The following is a 12089-nucleotide window of genomic DNA, read 5'->3' on the forward strand; positions in this document are numbered from 1 at the left end:
ACATCTCAGAAATGAAAGTTTGTCGAATCCGTGATGAATATAGCGTGTTCGGAACACGGAATGTAACTGTGAGGGAAACTATGTAAATTATAAGTCTATTGGTTGGAAATCGCTCCAAGAGGACTTTTCTGTGAAATCTGCCACATTTTCGGATGTGGTGTTAAGAAAAAGTTATGAAATTAGAGAAAATTCTAATATGTGTAAATATACCCTGTATGCTGAAGAAAATTTGGTAATTTACAAGTACACAACTCAGTAAAGAATGTTTGTTGAATCTGTGATGCATGTAGTGTGTTCGGAACACAGACTGTCCCAATGAGAAATTCTATGTAAATTACGTGTTTATTGGGTAAACTCGCTCCAAGAGGATATTTCCGTGAATACTGCCTGTTTTGGAATCTGGCATTAGTACAAACTTTCGAATTCTGAATAAATGTTTCTAGGTGGAAATGTGCCTTGTATGGTGGATGAAAGTTTGCTAATCCACATGTCAACAACTCAGTAATGATTGTTTATTGAACCCATGATGCATTTTGCGTGTTCAGACCACAGAATGTCACTGTGAGGGAAACTATGTAAATTATAAGTCTATTGGGTTGAAATCGCTCTAAGAGGATTTTTCTGCAAAATCTCCCTCATTTTCCACACTGGTGATAGGAAAAAGCTGAGAAAAAAGTGTAAATGTTTCTATGTGTATGTATGCCCTGTACGGTGCTGAAAGTTCGGTAATCCACATGTCCACAACTCAGTAATGAATATTTGTTGAATCAGAGATGCATGAAATGTGTTCAAACCATGGAAGGTCACGGTGAGGGAAACTATGTAAATTACATTTATTTCGGGTAGAAATCGCTAATAAGATTTTTCTTCAAAATCTCCCTCATTTTCAGATGTTGTGTTAGGAAAAAGCTGCAAAATCAGAGAAAATGCTTCTAGGTGGAAATATGCCTTGTATGGTGGATGAAAGTTTGCTAATCCACAAGCTCACAAATCATTAAAGAATGTTTGTCGAATCTGTGATCCATGTAGCTTGTTTGGAAAATGGAATGTCATGGTGAGGGACACAATGTAAATTAAATGTATATTGGGTATAACTCGCTCCAGGGATATTTGTCCATGAAAATTGCCTGATTTTCGAACCTGGTGTAAGGAAAAAGCTGTGAAATCTGAGTAAATGCTTCTAAGTGTCAATAAACCTTATATGATTTTTGAAAATTCTGTAATCCGCATTATAATAACTCAGAAGAGAATATTTGTCTAGTAAGTGATGCATGCAGCGTGTTCAAAATACAGAATGTTACGGTGAGAAAAACTATGTAATTTACATGTGTATTTGGTAGAACATTCTCAAAGAAAATTGTTCCATGTAATATGCTTCATTTTCGAAACTGCCATTATGAAAAGCTGCAAAATCCCTTTCAATATATCTAGGTGAAGTTATGCCTTATATGGTGATGAAATTTCGGTAATCCACATGCTCAGAACTCAGTAATGAATGTTTGTCGTATCCGTGAGGCATGCAGCATGTCCATAACATGGAATGTCACGTGAGGGAAGCAGTGTAAATTAAATGTCCATTGGGTAAATACGCTCCAAGAGGATTTTTCTGTGAATACTGCCTGTTTTTCGAATCTGGTGTTATGTAAAATCTTCGAACTCAGAGTAAATATTTCTAGGTGTAAATATGCCTTGTATGGTGGATGAACGTTCACTAATCCACATGCTTACAACTCAGTATTGAATGCTTTAGAATCTGCGATGTATGTAGCATGTTCGGAACATGGAATGTGACGGTGAGGAAAATATTTAAATAAGATATCTATTGGGTAGAAAACACTCAAAGAGGATTTTACTGTGAAATCCGCCTCATTTTTGGATGTGGCGTTAGGAGATAGCTGTGAAATAAGAGTAAATGCTTCTAGGTGTATATATGCAATGTATGGTGGATGAAAGTTTGGTAATCACATGCGCACAACTCAGTAATCGATGTTTTTTGAATCCTTAATGCAAGTAGCGTGTTTGCAACACAGAATGTCACGGTGAAGGAAACTATGTAAATTACATGCCTATAGGATAGAACTCTCTCCAAGAGGATTTTTTTGAAAACTGCCTGATTTCAGAAATTGGCATTAGGAAAAACTTGTGAAATCAGTGTAAATGTTTCTAGGTGTAAATATGTCTTGTATGGTGGATGAAAGTTCGCTAATCTACATGTTCACAACTCAGTAATGAATGTTTGTCTCATCCATGATGCATGTAGCGTGTTCAGAACATGGAATATCATGGTGAGGGAAGCTATGTAAATTACACTTGTATTGGGTACAACTCATTCCAAGCAGATTTTCTGCGAAAAATTCATGATTTATGAAATTGGCATAAGGAAAATGCTGCGAAATTATAGTAAATGTTTCTAGGTGAAAATATGCTTTGTATGGTGAATGAAAGTTCGCTAATCCACATGCTCAAAACTCAGTAAAGAATGTTTAACAAACCCTTAATGAAAGTACCGTGTTCGAACATTGAATGTCACGGTGAGGGAAAATGAAAATTACATGTTTATTGGGTAGAACCATCTCCAAGAGGATTTTTCTGTGAAATCTGCATCATTTTTTAAATGGGCATATGGAAAACGCTGTGAAATCTGAGAAAATGCGTCTAAGTTTCAATATGCATTGTATTGTGATTGGAGCTCAGTAATCCATATGCTAACATCTATGTAGTGAATACGTCGAGCCCTTGAAGCATGTAGCGTGTAAAGAAAACAGAATTACATGGTAAGGGAGGGTATGTTAATTAAATGTCTATTGGGTAGAACTCTCTGCAAGAGAATTTTCCTGCAATAAATGCCTGATTATCGAAACTGTCATTATGAAAAACTACAAACTCAAATTAAAAGTTTTTAGGTGTTAATATGCCTTGTATGGAGGATGACAGTTCGTAATACACACGATCATAACTCAGTAATGAATGGTTTTCGAATTCATGATGCATGTAGTGCGTTAGGAACACGGAATTTCACGGTGAGGGAAAGTATGTAAATTATATTTATACTGGGTAGAACTTGCTGCATAAGTATTTTCTGGAAAACAGCATGATTTAAGAAACTGACATTAGGAGAAATCAACCAAATCAGAATAAAATTTTCTATGTATATATATGCATTGTAAGGTGAATGAAAGTTCGGTAATACACATGTTCACAACTCATTAAACAATGTTTGTTGAATCCATGATGCATGGAAGGTGTTCAGAACACGGAATGTCACAGTGAGTCAAACTAGGTAAATTACATTTCTTTTGGGTAGAACTCGCTCCTAGAGCATTTTTTTGCCAAATATGCCTCATTTTCAAAACTGGAGTTAAAACTAAATTTGAAATCTGAGAAAATCCTTCAAAGAGTCAGTAAGCCTTGTATGGTGTATGAAAGCGTGGTAATCCACATGCTAACAACTCTGTAGTGAATATTTGTCGAATCAAAGATGCATGTAGCGTGTTTGGAACACGGAATTTCACGGTGAATGAATCCATGTAAATAAAACGTCTATTGGTTAGAACCCGCTTCAAGTGGTTTTTGCCGTGAAATCTGCCTCATTTTTTAAACTGGCTTTTGGAAAGCTCTGTGAAATCAGAGAAAATTCTTCTAAGCAACAATATGCCTTGTTTTGTGATGAAAGACCTGTAATCCACATGCAAACCTCCCTGTAGTGTATTTTCTCGAATCCTTTCTGCATGTAGCATGTTCGAAACACGTAATTACACAGCGGGGGAATCTATATAATTTACATATCTATTGGGTAGAACACGCTCCAACAGTTTTTTCCTTTGAAAACTGCCTGATTTTCGAAACTGCTATAAGGAAAAAGCTGCGAACTCAAAGTTAATGTTTCTAGGTGTAAATATGCCTTGTATGGTGGATGAAAGTTCTGTAATACACATGTACACAACTCATTAAAAATGTTTGTCAAATCCGTGTTTTATGTAGAGTGTTCAGAACACGGACTGTCACGGTGATGGAAATTATTTAAATTACAAATCTATTGTTTAGAACGCACTACAGGAGCATTTTACTGTAAAATCTGCCTCAGTTTGGACACTGGTTTTATGAAAAGTTTCAAAATCTGAGTAAATATATTAAGGTGACTATAAGTCTTCAATGGTTTATTAAGATGTGTAATTCACATTCTAACTAATCAGCACTGAATATTTGTTGAATCCGTGGTGCATGTACCGTATAAGAACATGGAATATTACGGTGATGGTATCTACGAAAATGAGATGTCTATTGGATAGAACATGCACCAAGATAATTTTTCTGCGAAAACTGCCTGATTTTCGAAACTGACTTTAGGAAAAATCTGCAAAATCTGAGTAAAAGTTTCTATGTGAAATTATGCCTTGTATGGTGGATGAAAGTTCGGTAATCCACATGCTCACACTCCCTAAAGAATGTTTGTCGAATCCTTGATGCATGTAACTAGTTCAGATCACGGAATGTCATGGTGAGTGAAAGTATTTAACTTACATATCTTTTGGGTAGAACTCGCTCCAAGAGACTATTTCTGAGTAATCTGCCTCATTATCAAAATTGCCGTCAGGAAAAACCTAGGAAATCTGAGAAAATACTTCTAAGTGTCAATATGCCTTGAATGGGGAATGAAATTCCGGTAATCCACATGTGAACAACTATGTCGTGAATAGTTTTCGAATCCGTGATTTATTTAGCGGGTTCGGAACACGGAATTTCAAGGTAGTGAATCTTTGTAAATTACAATTCAATTGGGTAGAACTAGCTTGAATAGAATTTTTCTGCAAAAATTGCATGATTCTTAAATGTGATATTTGGATAAAACTGCAAAATGAGAGTAAATATTTGTAGGTGTAAATATGCCTTTATGTTGGAAGAAAGTTCGGTAATCCACATTTTCACAGCATATTAAAGAATCTTCTTGTAATCCGTGATGCGTGTACAATGTAGGGAACGTGGAATTTCACGGTGATTGAAACAATGTAAATTACTTCTCTATTGGGTAGAACTCACTCCAAGAGAATTTTTCTGCGAAAACTGCTTCATTTTAGAAACTGGTTTTTGGAAAAGGCTGCAAAATCGGGGAAAATATATCTAACTGTTGATATTCATGGTATAGTGATGAAACTTTGGTAATCCACATGCTAACAAATCTGGAGTGAATATTTGTCGAATCTGTGATGCATGTATCTTTTTCGGAACACGGAATTTCACGAAGACGATTTCTATGTAAATTGCATGTCCATTGGGTAGAACACGCTAAAAGAGGATATTTCTTCAAAAGCTGCATGATTTTAGAACCTGACATTAGGAGAAACCTACTAAATCGGAATAAAATATTCTATGTATAAATATGCATTGCAAGGTAGATGAGAGTTCGGTAATACACATGTTCACAACTCATTAAAAATGTTTGTCAAATCCGTGTTGTATGTAGAGTGTTCGAAACACGGAATGTCACGGTGATGGAAACAATTTAAATTACATATCTATTGGTTACAACGCGCTACAGGAGCATTTTACTGTAAAATCTGCCTCAGTTTGGACACTGGATTTATGAAAAAGTTTCAAAATATGAGTAAAGGTTTTAAGGTGACTATATGTCTTCAATGGTTTATTAAAGATGTGTAATTCACATGCTAACAACTCAGAAGTGAATATTTGTTGAATCCGTGGTGCATGTACCATTTTCGGAACACGGAATGTTACGGTGACGGTATCTATTAAAATGAGATATCTATTGGATAGAATATGCACCAAGAGAAATTTTCTGGGAAAACTGCCTGATTTTCGAAACTGATTTTAGGAAAAACCTGCAAAATCTGAATAAATGTTTCTAGGTGAAATTATGTCTTGTATGGTGGACGAAATTTCGGTATTCCACATGCTCACACTCCCTAAAGAATGTTTGTCGAAACCATGATGCATGTAACTAGTTCAGATCACGGAATGTCATGGTGAGTGAAATTATTTAACTTATATATCTTTTGGGTAGAACTCGCTCCAAGAGACTTTTTCTGTGAAATCTGCCTCATTACCAAACCTCGGGTCAGGAAAAACCTGAGAAATCTGAGAAAATACTTCTAAGTGTCAACATGCCTTGAATGGGGAATGAAAGTCCGGTAATCCACATGTGAACAACTATTTCGTGAATAGTTTTCGAATCCGTGATTTATTTAGGGTGTTCGGAACATGGAAATTCATGGTAGTGAAACTTTGTAAATTACAATTCAATTGGGCAGAACTAGCTTGAATAGAATTTTTCTGCAATAATTGCATGATTCTCGAATGGGATATTTGGATAAAACTGCGAAATGAGAGTAAATATTTGTAGGTGTAAATATGCCTTTATGTTGGAAGAAAGTTCAGTAATCCACATTTTCACAACATATTAAAGAATCTTTTTCTAATCCGTGATGCGTGTACCAAGTAGGGAACGTGGAATTTCACGGTGATTGAAACAATGTAAATTACTTCTCTATTGGGTAGAACTCGCTCCAAGAGAATTTTTCTGCGAAAACTGCTTCATTTTTGAAACTGGCTTTTGGAAAAGGCTGCAAAATCTGAGAAAATATTTCTAAGTGTCGATATTCATGGTATTGTGATGAAAGTTCGGTAATCCACATGCTAACAAATCTGGAGTGAATATTTGTCGAATCCATCATGCATGTAGCATGTTCGGAACACGGAAATCCACGGCCAGGGAATTTATGTAAATTACATTTCTCTTGGTTAAAAATCGCTCCAAGAGATTTTTCCCCAGAGAACTGCGTGAATTTAGAAACTGGCGTTAGGAAAACCCTGCGAACTCAGATTAATAGATTCTCTGTGTAAATATGCCTGGTATGATGGATCAAAGTCCTGTAATCCGCATGCTAACAACACTATAGTGAATATTTCTCGAATCCGAGATACATGAAGCGTGTTTGGAACACAGAATATCACGGTGAGCGAATCAATGTAAAATATATGTCTCTGGGGTTGAACTCGCTCCAAGAGATTTCTCTGCAAAATCTGCCTCATTTTCGAAACTGGCATTTGAAAATCTCTGCAAAATCAGAGAAAATGCTTCAAAGTGTCAATATGCCTTGTATTGTGATGGAAGTTCGTAAAACCACATGCAAACAAATCTGTGGTGAATATTTGTAGAAAGCGTTATGCATGTAGCGTGATCGTATCACAGAAATTCCTGGCGATGGAATCTAGGTAAGTTACACGTCTACTGGTTAGATCTCGCTCCAAAAATTTTATCCTGAGAAAACGGCCTGATTTTCGAAACTGACATAAGGAAAAAGCTGCAAATTCACAGTTAATGTTTCTAGGTGTAAATATGACATGTATGGTGGATGAAAGTTCTGTAATCTACATGTTCACAACTCATTCGTTAAAGTTTGTTGAAACCTTGATGCATGTAGCGTGTTCGGAAATTGGAATGTCACTGTGAGGGAAACTATGTAAATTACACTTCTACTGGGAAGTACTCGCTCCACGAGAATTTTTCTGCGAATCTGCCTCATTTTCAAAACTGGCATGAGGAAAGACTTTCAAAATATGAGAAAATGCTTCAAAGTGTCAATATGGTTTTATGGAGGATGAAATTTCGTTTATCCTTATGCTAACAAGTCTGTAGTGAATATTTGTCAAATCCTTGATTCATGTAGCTTTTTCGGAACACGGAAATTCACGAACACGATTTCTATGTAAATTGCATATCTATTGGGTAGAACACGCTAAAAGAGGATTTTTTGGCAAAAGCTGCAGGATTTTAGAAGCTGGCATTAGGAGAAACCTACTAAATCAGAATAAAATTTTCTATGTATAAATATGCATTTTAAGGTGGATGAAAGTTCGGTAATACACATGTTCACATCTCATTAAAGAATGTTTGTTGAATCCGTGATGCATGGAAGGTGTTCAGAACATGGAATGTCACAGTGAGTGAAACTAGGTAAATTACACATCCTTTGGGTAGAATTCACTCCAAGAGCATTTTTCTGCCAAATCTGCCTCATTTTCAAAACTGGAGTTAAAACTAAATTTGAAATCTGAGAAAATCCTTCAAAGTGTCACTAAGCCTTGTATTGTGTACGAAAGCGTGGTAATCCACATGCTAACAACTCTGTAGTGAATATTTGTCGAATCCAAGATGCATGTAGAATGTTTGGAACACGGAAATTCACGGTGAACGAATCCATGTAAATCAAATGTCTGTTTTTTAGAACCCGCTCCAAGTGGTTTTTGCCGTGAAATCTGCCTCATTTTTTAAACTGGCTTTTGGAAAGCTCTGTGAAATCAGAGAAAATTCTTCTAAGCAACAATATGCCTTGTTTTGTGATGAAAGACCTGTAATCCACATGCAAACCTCCCTGTAGTGTATTTTCTCGAATCCTTTCTGCATGTAGCATGTTCGAAACACGTAATTACACAGCGGGGGAATCTATATAATTTACATATCTATTGGGTAGAACACGCTCCAACAGTTTTTTCCTTTGAAAACTGCCTGATTTTCGAAACTGCTATAAGGAAAAAGCTGCGAACTCAGAGTTAATGTTTCTAGGTGTAAATATGCCTTGTATGGTGGATGAAAGTTCTGTAATACACATGTACACAACTCATTAAAAATGTTTGTCAAATCCGTGTTTTATGTAGAGTGTTCGGAACACGGACTGTCACAGTGATGGAAACTATTTAAATTACATATCTATTGGTTAGAACCCGCTACAGGAGCATTTTACTGTAAAATCTGCCTCAGTTTGGACACTGGATTTATGAAAAAGTTTCAAAATCTGAGTAAATATTTTAAGGTGACTATATGTCTTCAATGGTTTATTAAAGATGTGTAATTCACATGCTAACAACTCAGCAGTGAATATTTGTTGAATCCGTGGTGCATGTACCGTTTTCGAACACGGAATGTTACGGTGACGGTATCTATGAAAATGAGATGTCTATTGGATAGAACATGCACCAAGAGAAATTTTCTGCGAAAACTGCCTGATTTTCGAAACTGACTTTAGGAAAAATCTGCAAAATCTGAATAAATGTTTCTAGGTGAAATTATGCCTTGTATGGTGGACGAAAGTTCGGTAATCCACATGCTCACACTCCCTAAAGAATGTTTGTCGAATCCTTGATGCATGTAACTAGTTCAGATCACGGAATGTCATGGTGAGTGAAAGTATTTAACTTACATATCTTTTGGGTAGAACTCGCTCCAAGAGACTTTTTCTGTGAAATCTGCCTCATTACCAAAACTGGCGTCAGGAAAAACCTGAGAAATCTGAGAAAATACTTCTAAGTATCAACATGCCTTGAATGGGGAATGAAAGTCCGGTAATCCACATGTGAACAACTATTTCGTGAATAGTTTTCGAATCCGTGATTTATTTAGGGTGTTCGGAACATGGAATTTCATGGTAGTGAAACTTTGTAAATTACAATTCAATTGGGTAGAACTAGCTTGAATAGAATTTTTCTGCAATAATTGCATGATTCTCGAATGGGATATTTGGATAAAACTGCGAAATGAGAGTAAATATTTGTAGGTGTAAATATGCCTTTATGTTGGAAGAAAGTTCAGTAATCCACATTTTCACAACATATTAAAGAATCTTTTTCTAATCCGTGATGCGTGTACCAAGTAGGGAACGTGGAATTTCACGGTGATTGAAACAATGTAAATTACTTCTCTATTGGGTAGAACTCGCTCCAAGAGAATTTTTCTGCGAAAACTGCTTCATTTTTGAAACTGGCTTTTGGAAAAGGCTGCAAAATCTGAGAAAATATTTCTAAGTGTCGATATTCATGGTATTGTGATGAAAGTTCGGTAATCCACATGCTAACAAATCTGGAGTGAATATTTGTCGAATCCATCATGCATGTAGCATGTTCGGAACACGGAAATCCACGGCCAGGGAATTTATGTAAATTACATTTCTCTTGGTTAAAAATCGCTCCAAGAGATTTTTCCCCAGAGAACTGCGTGAATTTAGAAACTGGCGTTAGGAAAACCCTGCGAACTCAGATTAATAGATTCTCTGTGTAAATATGCCTGGTATGGTGGATCAAAGTCCTGTAATCCACATGCTAACAACACTATAGTGAATATTTCTCGAATCCGAGATACATGAAGCGTGTTCGGAACACAGAATATCACGGTGAGCGAATCAATGTAAAATATATGTCTCTGGGGTTGAACTCGCTCCAAGAGATTTCTCTGCAAAATCTGCCTCATTTTCGAAACTGGCATTTGAAAATCTCTGCAAAATCAGAGAAAATGCTTCAAAGTGTCAATATGCCTTGTATTGTGATGGAAGTTCGTAAAACCACATGCAAACAAATCTGTGGTGAATATTTGTAGAAAGCGTTATGCATGTAGCGTGATCGTATCACAGAAATTCCTGGCGATGGAATCTAGGTAAGTTACACGTCTACTGGTTAGATCTCGCTCCAAAAATTTTATCCTGAGAAAACGGCCTGATTTTCGAAACTGACATAAGGAAAAAGCTGCAAATTCACAGTTAATGTTTCTAGGTGTAAATATGACATGTATGGTGGATGAAAGTTCTGTAATCTACATGTTCACAACTCATTCGTTAAAGTTTGTTGAAACCTTGATGCATGTAGCGTGTTCGGAAATTGGAATGTCACTGTGAGGGAAACTATGTAAATTACACTTCTACTGGGAAGTACTCGCTCCACGAGAATTTTTCTGCGAATCTGCCTCATTTTCAAAACTGGCATGAGGAAAGACTTTCAAAATATGAGAAAATGCTTCAAAGTGTCAATATGGTTTTATGGAGGATGAAATTTCGTTTATCCTTATGCTAACAAGTCTGTAGTGAATATTTGTCAAATCCTTGATTCATGTAGCTTTTTCGGAACACGGAAATTCACGAACACGATTTCTATGTAAATTGCATATCTATTGGGTAGAACACGCTAAAAGAGGATTTTTTGGCAAAAGCTGCAGGATTTTAGAAGCTGGCATTAGGAGAAACCTACTAAATCAGAATAAAATTTTCTATGTATAAATATGCATTTTAAGGTGGATGAAAGTTCGGTAATACACATGTTCACATCTCATTAAAGAATGTTTGTTGAATCCGTGATGCATGGAAGGTGTTCAGAACATGGAATGTCACAGTGAGTGAAACTAGGTAAATTACACATCCTTTGGGTAGAATTCACTCCAAGAGCATTTTTCTGCCAAATCTGCCTCATTTTCAAAACTGGAGTTAAAACTAAATTTGAAATCTGAGAAAATCCTTCAAAGTGTCACTAAGCCTTGTATTGTGTACGAAAGCGTGGTAATCCACATGCTAACAACTCTGTAGTGAATATTTGTCGAATCCAAGATGCATGTAGAATGTTTGGAACACGGAAATTCACGGTGAACGAATCCATGTAAATCAAATGTCTGTTTTTTAGAACCCGCTCCAAGTGGTTTTTGCCGTGAAATCTGCCTCATTTTTTAAACTGGCTTTTGGAAAGCTCTGTGAAATCAGAGAAAATTCTTCTAAGCAACAATATGCCTTGTTTTGTGATGAAAGACCTGTAATCCACATGGAAACCTCCCTGTAGTGTATTTTCTCGAATCCTTTCTGCATGTAGCATGTTCGAAACACGTAATTACACAGCGGGGGAATCTATATAATTTACATATCTATTGGGTAGAACACGCTCCAACAGTTTTTTCCTTTGAAAACTGCCTGATTTTCGAAACTGCTATAAGGAAAAAGCTGCGAACTCAGAGTTAATGTTTCTAGGTGTAAATATGCCTTGTATGGTGGATGAAAGTTCTGTAATACACATGTACACAACTCATTAAAAATGTTTGTCAAATCCGTGTTTTATGTAGAGTGTTCGGAACACGGACTGTCACAGTGATGGAAACTATTTAAATTACATATCTATTGGTTAGAACCCGCTACAGGAGCATTTTACTGTAAAATCTGCCTCAGTTTGGACACTGGATTTATGAAAAAGTTTCAAAATCTGAGTAAATATTTTAAGGTGACTATATATCTTCAATGGTTTATTAAAGATGTGTAATTCACATGCTA

Source organism: Camelus bactrianus, chromosome 18, assembly GCF_048773025.1.
Source record: "Camelus bactrianus isolate YW-2024 breed Bactrian camel chromosome 18, ASM4877302v1, whole genome shotgun sequence".
Taxonomy (NCBI): domain Eukaryota; kingdom Metazoa; phylum Chordata; class Mammalia; order Artiodactyla; family Camelidae; genus Camelus; species Camelus bactrianus.